Genomic DNA, 19,594 nt, shown 5'->3' with positions numbered 1-19,594 from the left:
GGCCATGCTTTGTCAGTAATCTGTCATCTTATCAAAAAAGTTGAAATATGATTTATTTTATGGTCAGTGCCAGTGGAAACTTTCTCTCAGCAAAAATGGCTTTTACTTCCACTGGACAATAGGATACGACCCCCATTAGTCAAGACATATTCATTAGAAAAATCAATAACCCAAGATGTAGCCATGCTGGCCTAAAATGAAGGAAGGCAGCAGGCTCATAGGCTCATAAAACAATGCTGACTTCACTTCTATGTCCTGCCATATGGACCTCAAGTCCTGGCAGCCTTATTGCACTTTAAGACATATTTATAGCTTTAGATGTACTGAAAAAAATGTAGTTTGTCAACTTTTTGAAGTAGCTAGCATGTTTAATCATTTATCTGATGAGGAAGTTTGCACACAGATTAAAAAATGAAAACATTTTAGAAGTAAGCAGAATATTGTAAGGTTTCCCCCTTCCATATAACGCATTGAGTAGGCTATCTAGAAAAGCGCTATATAAATGTAACAAATTAAGGGACAAAAGAAGGTTCTGTGCATGTTTGCAATGTTCCCCGTCAGATTAACATGATTAAACACACAAACGCAGATTTTTAAAACTTCTTTTGCCTCATGCACATGATCAAGCACGACAATCAGATACATTGGTAAGACGGACAGAAGGAGATTCGGTCTGCTCACCATCACGGGGTTAAGATTAAACACTCTTGTGGTTTGGCCATCACAGGCTAATGAGGAACTCATGAAAGGATTACACCAAGAACCCATAGGATGACTGACTCTCTAACTAACTAACCTACATACAGTTCACCTCTCACAGCACACACACACACACCTGCAAACAAGATCACGGCTAGTTCAAGAGTTTAGACAAACCCAGAGGTGATCAATAAAACAAGGCAATTTATACAAATTTGCCTTGCTTATCTTTCGGTACATCATTTGGATGCATTGAGATCTGGAATATATCTTGTTTCTGAATAAAATGCCATATTTGCTAATGAGCTTTCACATTTTTGAGGGACAAAACGAGTCCATTAAAGTTGTACTTCCGTTCACACAGACTAGGTAAGCCAGTTTGATTAGTATTGTTGTGACATGCCATCATATGACCACAAGGAGGGCGAATTCTCACTCGGCTAAAGATCTGGATGTTTGTTACCTCATCAGTCCCAAAGCTGACATCAAAGCTGCGGATCAAGTCCAGAAGTATCACTGTTACGCTCCCTGAGAACCACCCATGCATACTCAGACACTCACAAAGAGACAAGTACATTGGATTTAGTTTGTATTTTCATCATTTTTACTAAATAAATAGTATTGGACTCTGTTTCCTCTCTCCTCTGCTGCAGGAATACCACCAGAGCCCGGGGACATGGAAAACAACACATCTATTTACTGTGTGTTATTTGTTTACTCGTTCGTCTGCTTGTTCTTTTCAGACTCTGTTTCTCAATCCCGCCAGGCAATGGGATATTCGGTGGTGGTGATGCTATCTGCGTGTGTCTGTTTGCTTGTTTACTTGTTTGTGCTCGCATAATGTCCTTAGGGACCGCAAACAAGACCAACAACACTGGAAAAACTTCACAGTCTATAAGGGCATTGCTGGACTAAAGCAAGGACACTGCAAGAGAAGGGCTATGCAGCCCTTCAGACATATTACAGGCGAAGACAAAGGTGAGTGTCTTAGTCACTGTAATCTAATAACATTCTCTTTTATGAATGGAAAAAATAAAAACTCCTCAGCACTTTCATCCAGCACTTTCGATTAACATTAAAGAGCAGGCTTTGTGGTTAATCAGGGGTAATAATTATCAAAGTCGACAGGTAATTAAATTAAACATAATTGGCTACACGAATTGGCTGTTCTACAACATTTTCTCCTCACATAATTAAAGAGAAATATGTCAGTATTCAGAGAGAGAATGACTTAAAAACAATAAAAAAGTGTTTAGTCACACTAGAGTAGTTGATGTTGCTTATAAGGAGTGTTAAAACTGCTATAAAGTAGTTAGTATTGCCCAATCTAAAACCCATTTAGTCCGTAAACAGACAACTTTAATGGAATATTCAGGGTTCAACACAAAATATGCTCAGTAGACAGCATTTGTGGTGTTATGTTGATTGAAAAATTATTTTGGCTCATCTCTTGTTTTCTTCCCAAACAAAATAGAAAAAAAAGCTCAAATCAAGGTTACAGTATGGCATTTACAACTAAAGTGAATGGGGCCAATTTTGGAGAAATTTCTAAGCATAAAAAGATAAACTTGAATTCATATTTAATATTTTGTGTTACATTGCCATGGCAACAAAGTTATAAAAGAGTTTCAAGATAAATAATAATACAAAAAAAAGTTAGTGTTCTTAAAATCATGTTAACATGCATATTGTTTACGTCTTCTGACTGCACTATTGAAAAAGTGAGTATTTAACATTTACGGATTGGTCCCATTCATATTACATTTCAATGTAACCCAGATTTTGCTGCTTCTTTTTTTTTTTTTAAGTTGGAAATCATTTTTGTGGAATCAAAGTGTTGTTGATTGAGTTTTTTGATATTCCTTAAAGTCTTCAATCAGTTGTTATATTAAAAATAATAAATTCAGAGGGGGGAAAGTTTGGGGTTATACTGTATATGCAGGTTTGGTGTCATAATCTACATTCAGTGAGACTAAGGGAAAGCTAAGGTCACTTGTTAAACGTGCCAATGGCCAATGACAGAGACACTGTAACAGATCTTTCCATCACACACACACACACACACACACACTCAAAGGCCACAGGTGACACAGGCCGTCGCCTAAGGATAGAGCAGAAAGTTTAGTGAGTGTGTCTGCGTTTATGTAAACTGTAGGCAATTTGTGGTATTAAGCTCAAAATGCTTTAACTGCCATGTGGGAGTAATGTTGTAAAAAAATTAACACTGTAAAATAAACTAAAAATTATTATAGTGTTTACAAACATACCCTAAGGTCCTTCCTGGCAAACGAAATTTATGTAGAACCAACCCTTGAGTTTCCAGGGGAAAATGGGAAGAAAAAAGTCAAAAGAGCTAGGCCTATTTAACAGTATAGAAACTGTCCCTCAGAACAAGACACTGATGACAGCTGACACTGTTTACGCCACAAGACAGTGGCAGTGTATGCGATACAAATTACATTGTTTGATTGAGGAAGATCATACACACCAGCATATTTTCATTAAATCGTCATAAACGTGTTTACAGGCACAGCTGGCTTCGGTTAGAGGGTGTTAAATAACACAGCACGGTATTGTTTACTGCTTCACCGCCGTGTTCTGTCCCGCTTTCTCTCCCAGGTCTTTCCCCTCACACTCGTCTTTTTGTCAACACTGTATTCATCCTCACATAAACCACATTGCCGAGCTGTCTTCGGGGAGCGGTAACTGATCCTAACGGCCCATGTCATGCGAGGAACTTCATCTTGAATAAAGCTGTCAAAAAAAAAAAAAAAAAAAAAAAACCCCAGATCAGTCGGGAAGGAAAAAAGGGACTGGGATGAGGCCAGCGTTTAACGAGCTGTTTTAAGGTGCCGCGTTTTTAGACAGAAAAAAAAAAGGGTTCAAATCTTGCCTGGGGCCACTTAGGAGGAGCTGACCGACTCGACGCAGCTGTAGCCCCGCCACAGAGGCTCTGCGAGTGGGCTGAAGTGTCACCTGGCTCCCCTGAGAATAGCGAGGGGTGATGGGAGAAGCAGGGCTGCGGGACTGTGGGAGGGGGAGAGGAGTTTGCGAAGTTTTCATTCACCGAGCGGCTCAGAGGTGGAGCCAGCGGCGGTACACATGAGGAGAGCTGCACATCGTACAAAAGGAGGCGGCTAAAGGGCTCTTGTTGAGGCACACACACACACAAACCCTCTGCTCTCTTCCTCGGGTGCGATCTTGTATCAAAGCAAACAAATGACATGCTGTCTCCCCTTTTTTTTTTTTTCTGCATTCACTAAAATGACACTCCATATCTCAACCGACTGACATTATCAATCTTCAGTATGCCTAAATCTTCCGGCCAAACTTGCAGTTCCCAGAGGAAATCTAGCGGCATTGTCCTTTGTTTGCTGTGAGATCCCACAGGAATCAGCCCTGACTTTTTCAGTGTGCGAGGAGAGCTGTCACGCAGGATGCTGGGTTAGGATAGGCACTGTCAGCTCACTCGTTCGGGAGCTGGAAGACAGCGCAGGCCGTGGCATTTCCACTCTCAATGCTGGATTTAGCTTCAATATAAAATACATCAGAGTTCTGTCTCCCTGCGCCGGTGTGAAAGAGACATCTGGATCTGATATGAGAGACCACAAGGGGAGCATTTATTGTTGGCTTTTACCTATAGATAGTGTTGACATATTCTTTATTTCATCTTTTTGCAGGAGGGGAGAAAATAATCTTTCAGTTTCCACATCTTTGAATGCATCCACAGCATTAACTTAATGAAAGATTTAATTAAATGTGACAACTTTCACTATTTCATTATAAGCCAAAAATATTAATAAATAACTACAATACCAACAATATTATTAACAAACATCTGCACTATTTATATTTCTATAATTAAACATATATTTTTAACTATTACTACAAGGCCAAACCTACAAAATTACAAACAAATAATATCACATGTATTAAATAAATAATATATAATATAATTATTTTAAAAATATAAATGAAACATATAAAACATACTAATAAAACAATACTTCTAGACCAAATCTAATAATGCAAGAAATACAAAAAAAAAAAAAAAAAAATCACATATATAATAATAATTACATATATATTATTTATATTTAAAATCTAATTCTATAATAAAACATACACTAATAAAACTTTACTAATAGGCAAAAACTAATAATCCAAATTTATAAACAAACAAACAAACAAACAAAGTGTGTGTATATATATAGCCTACTGTACACATGCACAAATTAAAAAAAAAGTGACTATAATTATACATGACTGTTATGTCGATGACTGTTAATGCCAAATGAGTTTCCTAACACCTCTATCACTACAGTATCAGGCCCTAAAAATGATGACCACAAAACACACTCCAAACTGACTGTCTGTATTATGAACAATTTGATAGTTTTAGAACAATTTCAGAGTGTGAATGGTCATCAGTTTGATTTCTGTGATTCAAGAGTGAATCCTTGTTTAAATTTTAATCAAAAGTAAATTATTTTCTCTTTTTTCTTTCCTTTCTCTCCCCATCTGTCTTTTCCTCTCTCTATCTCTTCCTTCTGCACAGAATTCATGACCTCTGCAATTCTGCTTGTCCTTGAGACCCATAATGAATATTCAGCAGATTAGAAGACAGACATGAAAGTTAACATTAGCCATACATTTAAAAAATCCCATATTCAGATAATCCGCATATTTGTCAAAATCAAACACAAGAGAAATATAAGAGGACAAATTACATAATGAGAGGATGGGGATATGTCTTGCGGACAGGGAATTAGATAAAGACACATTTGGCTGAGTATGAAGGAAGGAAATGTCCTTGAAGATGGTTATTCAAATCCTGCCGAATGGACAGAGTTTGCCGTGAACCCCAATAGCATCTGATGGTTCTGGGCTAGTGATGAAGATCTACTAACACAGGTGGCTGTTTTAAATTTATTTTGGTCTAGATCACGTGAGAAAGTAAGTTCATTTGAGTGCCATGTCTTTCACTGTGCACAGACACACACACATTTAAATGTCTGAATGAAAGCAAACTCAATCTGTAAGTGTGTGTGTGTGTGTGTGATGTGAGGTTGTCTGGCTTTTCACTTACCACCGATGCCAGTACTAACAACCCCAACCCCCCCAAATCCAAAATGCGGAAATGTGCATTATGTTCTCCACACCACTACTTTCATTTCTTCCTGTGTCTCCCCCTGTCTCTGTATCTCTCTCTCTCCCTCTTTTTCTCATTTACGACGAGTCATTACCGTGAGCACTGGGATGAAAGCTTAGGATCTGGCCGACCCGCTCCCTCTGACTGACGCATATTCATTTAAAAATGAGCCACTTATTACCCGTCCAAACTTTTTACAGCCCCACAGTGCACAGTAGAAGACAGCTTTATTCCCACTGAGCCCGAGTGTGGGCCAGAAAGCCTTGCAGCCTTTGATGGTTATATATGTGCACAGGCCGTCGCCTTGGCAGACACTCTCAGAAAGCCCGCCATGATTTGTAATGTTACCTTTATAGCTTTAAACTCCATCAAACAGCCTTGAGACCTTTTATATTGGGCTAATGTAGGGTTCTGACATATCATTAACAAATAAATTAATAAATACATAGACACATGCACACTTGGAGAAATCAGATTCAAAATACATTTATGTGACATGTTCATTTTAGTTTTAATGGATAGAGAGATAGACATGAAATGAAAAGTGTGAGATAACATTCAAGGGAACTTAAAAAAGGATCAAATTAGCAAACAAAAAGAAAGAAAAGTATAGCCCATATATTATCACCGATCAAAAGTTCAAGACATTTATAATGTTACAAAGGTTTCTATTTCAAATAAATGCAGTGCTTTTGAACTTTCAATTGATCAAAGAACCTTAAAAAAAATAAAAACCCATCCTAACACCAAAAACATACACAATATATTATATTATATTAAAATAGAAAATATTTATTTTAATTTGTGATACTATTTCACAATATTACTGCTTTTACTGTATTTTTTATCAAATAAATGCAACTTTATTGCCAATAAGTAATATTACTGTAAATAAAATATGAATGACTCCAATCTTTTGATTGGATGTGTGTGCGCGTATGTGCAAATATATATATATATATTATGTTATTATATGTTAATTATTTATATTGTTCATTTATTTGGTGAAATGTAAATATTGATACAATTTTAACCGTCGGTATTTGAATTCAGGTAATATCACTTTTATCACATTTATTTACAATGTTGTCAACTGCACAGTGAAAAAATATTACAAATATATATATCAAATTTATAAATCCCATAAGCAGCCATAGGCATGAAGAACAAACAACAAACACCTCTAACTAAATATCTAGTGTTTCTTCATTGAACCAACTGCTTCAAGCTCGAGGATTTGTCCTTTCTCTCTCACACACACCTGCTCAAATGCGACACAAAGCGACACACATGAACACAAATACGTGATACCACTCTAAAATCTAAGTCCACTTTAGAGTCCCCTCTAGAGGCTGGATCTGAAGGAGCTCACGAGAGAGACAGAAACCAGGACGAGTGTGTATGTATGCACGTGTCTTTTGTGTATGTAATGATATAAGGCCCTGTGATTGGCTTGAGCGGCAGATTGATTGGTAGATTGATGTAAAGCCTGTCGAGGTGCTGTACATCTGTGCTGACTAATGTGGGCCAATCAGGCTGATGTAAACCAATTTGATTTGATTGAAAAGCCAATTGATTGAAGCTAGGACATGTAAGCCATCAGCCAGCGACCAGCAGGGGAAAGAAAACGGACGTGAAAGAGAGGGATTTGATTGATTAGCTGATAGATTGATTAAGTGAGGTAGATGCTAAGCTAAAAGAGCCATCGCCGGCCCCTTTATATGTGTTTAACCCCGCTCCCCACGCTAACCTTCAGTCTGTAAGCCGCTCAGCGGGGTCCATTACATCTAGGTGTGAATAATTCATGCCCTGGACGCTGTAGCGTGGTGGGTAAACACATGTACACATGTTTAGTTAGACAGAGCAATCTACAGGAGGCAAGGCTAGTCCGAAACCTTCAGGGCTGTACATCACAGTCTGTTAAAACTGTAAGAATTCATTTAAAGCGTCGTTCCAAACCTTTCTTCTGCTAAACAAAAAATAATGGTTTGGTTTCCATTGACTGTTGTACATTTCTCAAAATTTCTCTTCTTTTATGTTCCACAGAAGAAAGAAAGTCATCCAAGTTTGGAACGATAGGGGTGAGTAAATGATGAAAGCATGTACATTTTTTGGGGGGTGGACAATCACTTTCAATGGATAGTTCTGCACCCCGTTTCATTTTCCCTCTTCCATCAGAATTATGAACAAATATTTTTTCGAGAAAGATATTTTTGAAGAATCGAGTGTTTACAAAACCAGTCTGAATGATTCATTTTTTGATTCGTTCAACTCACTCAATGAATCAGTTGGAGTTTGTTTCTGACTTGAATCATTCTTATTTTTGTGAACTGAAAATTTCATTTAAAAGATATGACGCAAATAATGATTTGCTCATGATTCAAATTGGATAATGCTACTTCTCTTATAAACAGTCAATCATGAACATAGATGAGCTTAGGTGGATGTCAAGATTTTCAGTAAATACAACTCTTACAACTCTAATAATGAATCTTATGACTTTAGAAAACTAGCAAAAGCTGCGTTTTAAAGTTCTATTCCCCATTATTTTTATTGCATGGAAAAGAGCGACAACAACTGTCTTCAGAATTTCTGCTGTTGTTGTGTGCTTACAGAATAATAAAAAAATCATATGGGTTTGAACAACATGAGTGTGAGTAAATAATGATGAACTACGTGAACTATCCCTTTAGGTGCACACATCCAGTTTAAACAACACAAAACTCTCACTTTTTGTAATATGGTATGGTTAATATTGAAAGAGAAATCTGAGGCATGGGAATTTTCATCCACACATGCATATAAAAAGACAATCAAGCTTATTATGTGTTATTATTTTACAGAGCGCAGACTCAGATGCCGTGGCGTCTGGCGGCCGGGATCTGTAGCATGTGTTTTGTGTGAGAACGCTGGCCACTTCTTAACTTGTGTTTGTGTTCGGTTGCTGGGTGCCCAGCTGAAGAGAGGGGGCCTCGGCAACCGTCACCGTCCGCCTACGCCTCATCACGGATGGTTCTTGGTTTTATCCCCCCCCCCCCCTCTTGCAAAGGATTGCGTGTGTTAACGCTGAACATAGAGACGGATCGAGGAGGGGTGGGCACATGAAATGGCAATTAAACCCACGATGACCCCCGTCGCCTCCGCAGGTCGCTCGCTGTCACGGTGTCGGCTCAAAAGAAGAGAGGGGATGCAAACAAGCGCACGCCGATGGATATGATACGAAGTGTTTCTCCAACAGCTATAAAACCTGCAAATCTTACAACCTTGAGAGTCAGACAGTGCCATCATACTTTTGTGTACTAACAACAGAATGTATCCAGGGAAGCAGGGCATGTTGGGACGCAAAGGGGCAGTAACAACATCGCAGAATCATCCTTAAATACTGCAACAAGCACTTAGTTTGACAAGCCGCTGACAGAAGCGTACACGACTCGAGCTTAACCCAGTGACAACCTAAACTGAGGTGTGTTCACTCCCTCAGAGTCAGAAGACACTTAAGAGGGGGAAAAAAAAACATTGTGCTAGGTGTGTGATATGAGATGATGCTATTTGTGCACAATAAATGTTTATAGGGATTTATTGCGCTGCTATGACATCCTGGCTGAAAGCTTTCGGTTACTGAACGAGGGAGAATTAACTGTTGCGTTTAGAAGCTTTAAATAGCACTAAGGAGGGAGGGAACGCATGGGCAAGGACTTGCATATGACTGCGTGTCTCATTTAAAGTGCACGTAAAAAATGTGCATATGTGTGCGTGTATCCAACCACAACGATGCAGTATAAGAAGACCTTCAAAATTCTGCACTAATGCCAAAGAATAGGGTATTAATGAATGATCCATGACCTCATTGGCCTCGAGAGAGTTTTTCAAAGTGACTAATGCTCTAGAGCACAATGACAGGCACTGGATGCTTCTGCCATTTATTAAATTATTCCCTCCAATCTGTTTGATGATTTTCATTATTCACACTCAACTGAAATATTAAGGCCTTGAAAAGCCCTTCACTCTACTTCAAAATGCAGGGACGAAATGTCTTAAAAGACTGCAAAAAACGCAGGGAATTAGGAATGCTCAGGTCAAACCTGTCAAAGAATTGAGTTTTTGATTAATTGTTTTTGATTTCCTCACTCATATATGTGTTAACTGTGTACAATACTGAACCAAATCTAATATATAGGGGGACAAAATGAGCGTCCTCAGATTAACAGACAACTAGGATGCCGAGGTTTCGTTTTTTGTGGAAATTAATATATAATATCTAAATGAATAATAAAATTCAGTGAGAAAATGAGTCCTCAAAACAACAGCATGGTAATTTCAGCAGCATCTTTAAAAATGTACTTATTTAAAATGACTAAGTACTAAGGAGAAGAAAGCAATGGACTGAGTTAAAATATTTTAAATATTTGACCATGTTTCCAGATGTAAGGAAATGTAAGGTTTCGTTTTCTATTTCAATAATACTGAAAAATAAGCTAAAATGCAGTGCCACATGAAAGAATGGGTTAAATGTGCGCTAAGCAGCCAGGTGTCTTGGGGCAACGTGCCAATTCAGATCCCCGCTCTGCCAACTTCTTGTTGACAACGTTAATGCCGATCATTTAAATGTGACATGTTCTCAACAAGAGCAAATTGAATTTGTGGCGCACTCAAACAAACGTGCCTTCAGGGGTTGTGAGTCTGCTATTGTGCCTTCCCTCAAGGCAAAAGGGAAAATGAAGCTCCATGACCTCTCGCTTTCTCTGTCTTTCTCTCGCTCTCCCCTGAGGAATAGCAGCATGGATCATCCCAACAGTTGTGCAGATTCTATTTAGCAATCGCTCTGTCTTCCTCCATTGTCTCCGCATTTCCCTCTTTAACAGGGGGCTCGGAAAAATTTTCCCTCATGGCGCTGTAAAACATAATCCCCTAAGGCCTCTTTCAGTACAGAAACAAGTCCAGCTGACCCGCGGACAAATAAACAAACAGAATGCTGGGGCGCTGGGCCGGAGCACAGATTCATAAAAAGACTCTGGGATCAGACAGCCAGTATATTTGGCAGGGGAATATTATTATAACCCTGTAAATCAAAATAAACTAGAGCATTTCACCCAACCATGCTTAGCTCCAAATAAGGGTCAGATTTGAACTAATATTACTCATGTAAAAGTCCATAGGGGCTTATAGAAAGCTTAATTATTTGCTGAGAAAACTGTCATGATGCTTGAATGATGCATGACCGTTTTATACAAAAAAAAAAAAAAAAAAAAAAAAAAAATATTTTTTAACACAAGCTGTGTTCTTACACCATGTCCTAACCAGATGGAACAAGGCTTTTTTTTTTTACTTAAGTTCTATAAGGGTAGAAGATATAATTCAAATGATGTTTGTTAAAGCATCACAGAATTCATAAAAGTACAAGTTACACTGCAGTTCAAAAGTTTGGTGCTGGAAACTCACTCACCAAGACCGCATTTATTTGAAATATGCAAAACCAGTAATATTGTGAAATATTATTACAATTTAAAAGACAATTTATGTAAATATATTTTAAAATGTAATTTATTTCTCTGATGGCAAAGCTGAATTTTCAGCATCATTACTCTAGTCTTTAGTGTCACATGATCCTTCAGAAATCATTCTAATATGCTGATTTTGGTGCTCAAGAAACATTTATTATCATTATAAATATTGAAAACAGTTGTGCTGCTTAATATTTAGTGTAAAACGTGATAAAAAAAGATTCTATGATGAACAGAAAAATCTATATATAGAAATAGATGTTTCTTGTAACATTATAAATGTCTTTACTGTCACTTTTTATCAAATTAATGCATAATTGCTGAATAAATAAAAGGATTTTTTTACATTCAGTGTGACTAGGGTCAGACGTTAACCAGAGCTCAGGGTAAAAATGACACTGAAAGTGACACCAAAAATTCTAAACCCCAACAGTTCAATCCTCTGAAAAACAGTATTTACGATAATTATAGGTGTGAAAATAACACCCTATTTTACGCTTTTTGTAAAATGGTGGCATCAGCAATATGATAAAATACACCAATGTTCAATAAACATTCATCATTACAGCAGCCTTTTTAAAACTATTTACTGGGATGTGGTTAAGGCCTATGGTTGGTTTTGAACTAAGGGGATTTAGCCCTTCCTCAGAATGGTAAGAAAGAGTCTGAGAGCCTAATCAGGCCCTCATGCAGAGTCTTTGTGGCCGGTTAGAGCCCAGCTTCCTGTTCTGAGAGGCGAAAGGTGCCTCCGCTATTGATGTAGGGCACTCAGACAAAGAGGGCACGTCAAAAGAATGCAGAAAATTCAAAGGCAGAGTGGTAGATCTCCACTGGTATCAGCCATTCAATAGAACGATGAAGGAAGAAGCCACAAGGAAGCCATTTAAGATACATTTAGAAAGAACGGCTTTTGTCAATTAAAGGGTTAGTTCGCCCAGTAATGAAATTTCTGTCATTAATTACTAACCCTCATGTTGTTCCAAAACCCACAAGACCTTCGTTCATCTTTGGAACGCCAATGAAGATATTTTTGATGAAATCCGAGAGCTTTCTGTATTCCGGCCCCCCTCGCCCACCGCCTGCAATGTTATTACCACTTTCAAGGCTAAGAAAGGTAGTAAAGACATTGTTACAACAGTCCAGTGACTACACTGGTTCAACCGTAATGTTATGAAGTGAAGAGAATACTTTTTGTGTGAAAATAACAACATTATTCATCAATCATCGTCTTGAAAGTTGTTAATGGGGGCAGAAAGCTCTCGGTTTTCATCAAATGAACGAAGGTCTTATGGGTTTGGAACGACCAACAACTCACAAGTTTCTTTTTGCAGAATTATAGGTATTAGATGTACATCTAAATATAAAATTAGCCTTCCCTTAAGACTTGACAAGTTGCAAGCTAACATGATAACTCAAAACCATCGCGCTCCACCACTTCTACCAGCCGAACCTCCGCTCTGAAATCCAGATGATGCCGTTCCAAAGTACCTTTTGTTGCTCTGTGTGCCGATGCCCTCAGAAGTCAAAGTCGATTTCTTTCTTCTGCCAGACAGATACAATCTTGACTAGCCTATTCAGAGGCCACTGGCTGCTCCTCGAAGGCTGGCCTATTATGACGCTATAATATAACCTCTGGCAACATCATCACTGTAGTATCACAGAGGTAATAGGCAGAATTGAATGAAGAGATGGGCCTTTATGCTTTCTCACTCAAACATAATCCTCTTCTCTTTGCCACTTTGACACCATCGTTCTTTTGCCCTCCTTTTTATTCTCCGTCGAACTCCATGCTCACAATACGTTTACTTTTTTTTTTACTTGCTATATAAAGTATGCACTATTCAACCTCTCTCTCTCTCTCTCTCTCTCTATATATATATATATATATATATATATATATATACAGACCCTTTCCAAAAAATTTGAATATCATGGAAAAGTTTATTTATTTCCATAATTCCATTCAAAACGTTAAACTTCCATAAATTATAGATTCAGGGCCCACAACTTAAACGATTTCAAGTATTTAGTTGTTTATTTGTACATAAATTGGGCCTCCAACTCATAAAACCCACGAAAACAGGATTGCAAAAAATTCGAATATTACATGAAATCACACAGTAATTACACAGTGATACCATGGTCATTGAACCAGGTTTTGGTTATTTTGGCAGTGTGGGCAGGTGCAAATCCTGCTGGAAAATGAAGTCAGCATCTCCATAAAGCTTGTCTGCTGAAGGAAGCATGAAGTGCTCTGAAAATGTCCTGGTAGGCGCCTGCGTTGACTCTGGATTTAATAAAGCACAGTGGACCAAAGTCCTCTTTTCTGATGAGAGCAAATTTTGCATCTCATTTGGAAACCAAGGTCCCAGAGTCTGGAGGAAGAATGGAGAGGCACACAATCCAAGATGCTTGAAGTCCAGTGTGAAGTTTCCACAGTCTGTGTTGGTCATCGGCTGGTGTTGGTCCACTGTGCTGTCCACTCAACGCAGCCGTCTACCAGGACATTTTCAGAGCACTTCATGCTTCCTTCAGCAGACAAGCTTTATGGAGATGCTGACTTCATTTTCCAGCAGGATTCTCTGTCTGATAATCCGCTGAAGCCCACGGTCAGCTCTTCTGCTGGTGCATCTTCTCCTGCCACATTTTGCCCTTCCACTAGACTTTCCATTGATATGCTTGGACACAGCACTCTGTGAACAGCCAGCCTCCTTAGCTATGAACTTTTGTGGCTTACCCATCCTATGGAGGGTATCAATGATGGTCTTCTGGCCAGTTGTCAAGTCTGCAGTCTTCCCCATATTGATCCTAACTGAGACAATTGAACCAAAGTGAAGCAATTTAATGACACCTGGGAAAACCTGTGCAGGTGCTTTGAGTTTAGTAGATGAGTAGTGTGTGACGCTCAGTTTAAAACATTCATGCCCTGTAAAATTTGGGCTGATTTCTTCACAGTATTCAAATTTTTTGAAATCCTGCTTTCGTGGGTTTTATGAGCTGGAAGCCCAAATTATGTACAAATAAACAACTAAATACTTGAAATCGTTTAAGTTGTGGGCCCTGAATCTATAATCTATGGAAGTTTAACGTTTTGAATGGAATTATGGAAATAAATAAACTTTTCCATGATATTCAAATTTTTTGGAAAGGGTCTGTATATATATATATATACATATATATACACACACACACATATATATATATATAATATATAATTATATACAGTATATATATTAATTATAATTATTTATATATTTTTTAAATGACCATTATTACTATTACTATTCAACCCCTCTCTCTCTCTCTCTCTCTATATATATATATATATATATATAGAATTATATATATATTAATTATAATTATTTATATTTTTTTAATTATTATTATTATTATTATTATTATTATTGGCTTGCTCCCTTTGTTTTTTGCCATTCTTTTTCTTATTTTTTTTTCCGCCTTTTCCTTTTTTCAAACTTCCAAGGTCAGACAGGACAACGAATGCCACTAGTGTCTGCTTGAATTGTGAACACCACTGGCGGCCATTGCCTTGGTTTCCAAGGCAACACACTAACCATTAATTTTCAATTAAAGCAGACAAAGAGCTGACAGCACATGCTCTATGGAAGATGTCAAGAATCTGTATTAATATATGACAAGTGAGCATAATTGTGTGTCCATTTAAAAAAAAAAAAAAAACTCATCTATGCTATCATTGAAATGTGAATGCTGTTGATAATTTGAGGGGTGCGCTTTGCTTTGTTTTTTTTTGTTTTTTTTTGCGGAGACACAAAAATAACATTTGCTTATTCCATCACCATTTTTCTTTTCTCAAAGGTGGCAATTATTTTTATTGTTTTGCCACTGTCTCGACACACTGAGATCTATATTGGTTTTGAAAGGTGGACAGGTGGGTTGAAGCCGATCTGACCAGAACGTAAGTAGTGATTTCCTGTCTATCTCGCAAAGCTTCTCGCACATGCGGTATGACAGACATGTCAGGTAAATATTCACCTAATCATTACTACATGAAGAGAGCAGCTGCTCTGGAGAAATGAGGAGGAATCTTTCAAAAACACGTGTCTTTCTCATTAACATTCTCATTGAAACTGTATTACTATATATAAAAAGGCAATTTTAAAGGCTTAACACACACACACACACACACACACATTCGGTTCTGCTATCTTTTGGGGGACTTTTCATAAAAATAATGTTTTTTACACTGTACAAACTGTATATTCTATCCAATTACAGTTACACTAACCCGATACCTAAACTTACCCATCACAGAAATCTTTTGGCATTTTTACCTTTAAAAAAAAAAAAACATAATTTAGAATGTTTATTAATCCATTTCCCTCGTAGGTGATCTCAGGATTTACTATCCTTATTGGGGATATTTAGGCCCCACAATGTAATATAAACCTGTACACACATGCACACACACACGTTGGATTTCCTTGTTTTATGCAGACTTTCCGTAGACATAGTGACTTGTATACTTGTATACAAACTTTCTATCCTCTAACCCTAAACCTAAACCCATCACAGAAAACATTCTGCATTTTTACATTTTCAAAAAAACATAATTCAGTTTGATTTATAAGCTGTTTTTATCATGGGGACCAAAACAATGAATAGAGGACTGACTAAAAACCACGATAATTGTTAATAAATGACCCAACCTTGCTAATAAACTCAGACTTGCTAATAAATGACACACTGAAAGCTTGAAGCACCTCTGACCTTATCAGCTGTTTGTTTGTTCCAAAGAACAAGGTCTCTTGGTGCGCAGAAAAAAAAAGCCCTGTTACAAAATGTTATCAAACTTTCACCTGTTCGGCTCAGTTAGACCTTTGTGAAACAGGAGCCCTTTATAAGGAACTGTTATCAGACGTGCCTGCATGTGGGCAAAGAGGGCAGGGAGGAAGTTGTGGCGCCCAGGGTTTATTGTCAAAATCTCCACCTTTGCATTTGTGTGTTACTGTAGATAACAAGCAGAAAGGGAGGCAACTCAGAACTAATGACGAGGCCGAGTGGAGAGTCAGGCTGGGGGGGGGGCAACCAATAAGACACTTACGTGATGTCACTGAAGAGTGATGACAATGGCGAGTGATGTCAGAGACTTTCCTGATGTTTTTCTGGAGAAGGATTTGAGAAAGCCCTGATAAGGTGAGGGGAACACAATAGGGCCACCTTCCATCACCAGACTTCTCATAGGAGAGAGAGAGAGAGAGAGAGAGAGAGAGAGAGAGGGAAACATTGTTTAAAGGCAACGACAGTTAAAAGGTTTTTAGAGACTTCCAGGGAACGAGTGGAAGGGAAAAGAGACGGTTTGACATAGCGCTCCCTGTGCCTTTGCTGCCTCATTAAATCAAACAGTTCCCAGTATTGCTTCATAAACGACTCCCGCACTTCCCTTTTCTCCCTGTCTTACTATATTAGAGCTTATAATTAAGGTAATTACTTTCAGAGAACTTATAATAGGATTCCTCTTCTTTCTTTCTTTTTTTATTTCTCGCATGGCACAGTAAATACAATTTAATATGCATCGTCCCTTAAACGACAAACTGACCCACATTTTCGGCTATTCGCATCAGAAAGGATGAGTAATCAGGGAGGGAAGGAGGCTGTAATGGCCAAGACGAACTGCTTTATTATTTATCAAAAACATGGAAAATGAAGCAAGGGGGTTTGGTAATTAAAGTCTGAACTGAAACCTCTCCGAACAGTTTGCTTAATATTTAATCACCTATTAGCTCCTCTTTTTCTTCCTAATTAATTTTATGTAACAATCATTTTCAATTCACATATTTAATTTCCCACCAATGTACCTTTTCATTTAACATGTTTTGAGTGTTAATCTGAAAGCCCTGGAAGTGCAAATGTGCTGGTAAAATTAGCAGATGGTAAAGTACCTTCATTTGTGAAACATTTTAAATAACTTATCTCTCTCTCTCTCTCTCTCTCTCTCTCTCTCTATATATATATATATATATATATATATATATGTATATGCACGAAGATGTATGTCATCTACTGCACCTTTATGTGAGGTAAGCAAGTTAATCATTAAGTAAATATTTGCTTATTACAGACAAGCGCAAGCATAATGTATAACTTGTACACCAAAGTTCAAATGTAATCTTCAGTCACCTTCCTTACTATTTAAAAAATATATTAAACAATAATAATAATTAGTAATAATAAATAATAATAGAATATGACACATGGTATAATCTCGGATAGCCTATTTTATATTTATAATAATAATTAGTCATAATAATTAATAATAGAATATGACACACACACACACACATATACATACTAACATTTAAATTAATAATTTGCTAAAATGCACTTATTTTGTACATACAAGTATTTCAAAATACCTGGATGTAATTACATCTGTATTTATTTTCTGTAATTACATCTATAATTACACTTTTGACCGTTACTTAACCAACCCTCATACTTACCACCAAACCGTAACTAACCTTACTTTAGCAGCAAAAGTGTTTTGTACCTAACAATTTTTTTTTTTTTTTTTTTTTTTTTTACGTAAACTTACGTAGTAGTTAAAGAAAACTAATATAAAGTGGGACCTTATTTTATTTTTCCATACAAGCAGCCTGGACTAGATCCATATTTATAGCTGTAATCTTGCCACAAGCTCATCTTAGGTGGGACAAATTGTCATGGCCTACTTGGTGCTCTATAATATAATGAACAACTGCGGGGGAAACACCTTTTAATAGCTTAGCAGTTTTACATTCACATGTTTAAGAATATCTATTTTTATACTTCGACGTGCATTGGGCAAGTGATGCTTCTTCACTTCTTCACACACAAACATAAACATAGAATCGCCAAACACACCAACAATCATGTCTCTAATTCCCCCTCACTCTTTTCTCTCTCATTCGCCTCTTTTCAGTCATCAGGGACACTATCCAAACTCTGATTTGCATGCAGGGCCTGGACGTGGCGGAAAGTGCCGTCAGGCCACAAAGGCACCTTGGCAGATAATGAGTGGCGTATTCCAGGTACAGCCCCGGAGTATCGCTCCTCATCAGGGGAATTTTCAATTAAGGGATGCAGATTAATAAAGCATAATTGTGAGGCTCAATCTACCCATGGAGAGAGTGGGAGGAGGAGGACATGAATGCGCTCCGCCGGCAGAGCAAAGTCTTCCAGAAAAAACTACACCATCCTTTGCTGCAGTCAATGAAACCGTGTGTTGGCCAGCGTTTAGCAGTATGTACCGAAGCAGCACCTGCGGTTATGTAAGATAATGGCTTGAACGTAGACACTGAGGTGGTGCCATGTGTATTCTCACTGCTTATCTTGTGAGTTATGAATGAATGAGCCACACAATATGCATGCATGCTCTGTTTGAACAGGAAAGAGTAAACAACACTGGTATGCCTATCCGCCTATGTTCACTGCATTTATGGAGTTTATGCATTGATATCTTCAAATACCAGTACTTTTATGTCCCAGGGATTGATTTGTATCCAGATACATTTTTTTTATTTTGTTTTATACAAAAAAAAGTTCATATTAAAACTATTTTGGAAACCTTTTACAACAAGTTTTAATCTTTTTTATATATATTATATATTTATTTATTGTTAATAATAATCTTAAGAATGTCAAAGAATTTTAATATATGTACACTGTAAAAAATTTCTAACCCTCCCAAATCAAAAATTTTAAGTGACCGATAACATCTAAATTTTTCAATTGGCCCAAGTGAAATTCTGTAAATTATTAAATTAAATTTACAGATTTTCACTTGGGCCAATTGAAATTTACAGAATTTCACTTGGGCCAATTGAAAAATTTAGATGTTATCAGTCACTAGAAAATTTTGAGTTAGGGAGGTTAGACATTTTTTACAGTGTAGTTTGTAAAAAATCCACCATAAAAATAATTATTCTATTTTAAAAACTGATAATCTAAACAAACTATGACTGTCCCAACAATTTAGCATTATTTCCACAATGACAAGTATTTGGGATTGTGGTGAAAATGATAATGATATCTCTCTAAAAAATTATAGTATAAAAATTATAGTACTTGTGGCAAGCAGGGCGGGCCCGAGAGCCGTGGGAATGGAGTGAGGCCGGTGGCGCGACTGCTAATGAGCGAGTCGAGTCACATGGAAGGATCCGGAAGGATAAAAGGAAGAGTGACAACAGTGAAGGACAAGCGAGGACCAGGCCTGGACTTTACGTTG

The sequence above is a fragment of the Rutilus rutilus genome (genome assembly GCF_951802725.1).
Source record: "Rutilus rutilus genome assembly, chromosome: 22".
In the NCBI taxonomy this organism is placed as follows: Eukaryota; Metazoa; Chordata; class Actinopteri; order Cypriniformes; family Leuciscidae; genus Rutilus; species Rutilus rutilus.
This window is presented reverse-complemented; position numbering follows the sequence as displayed.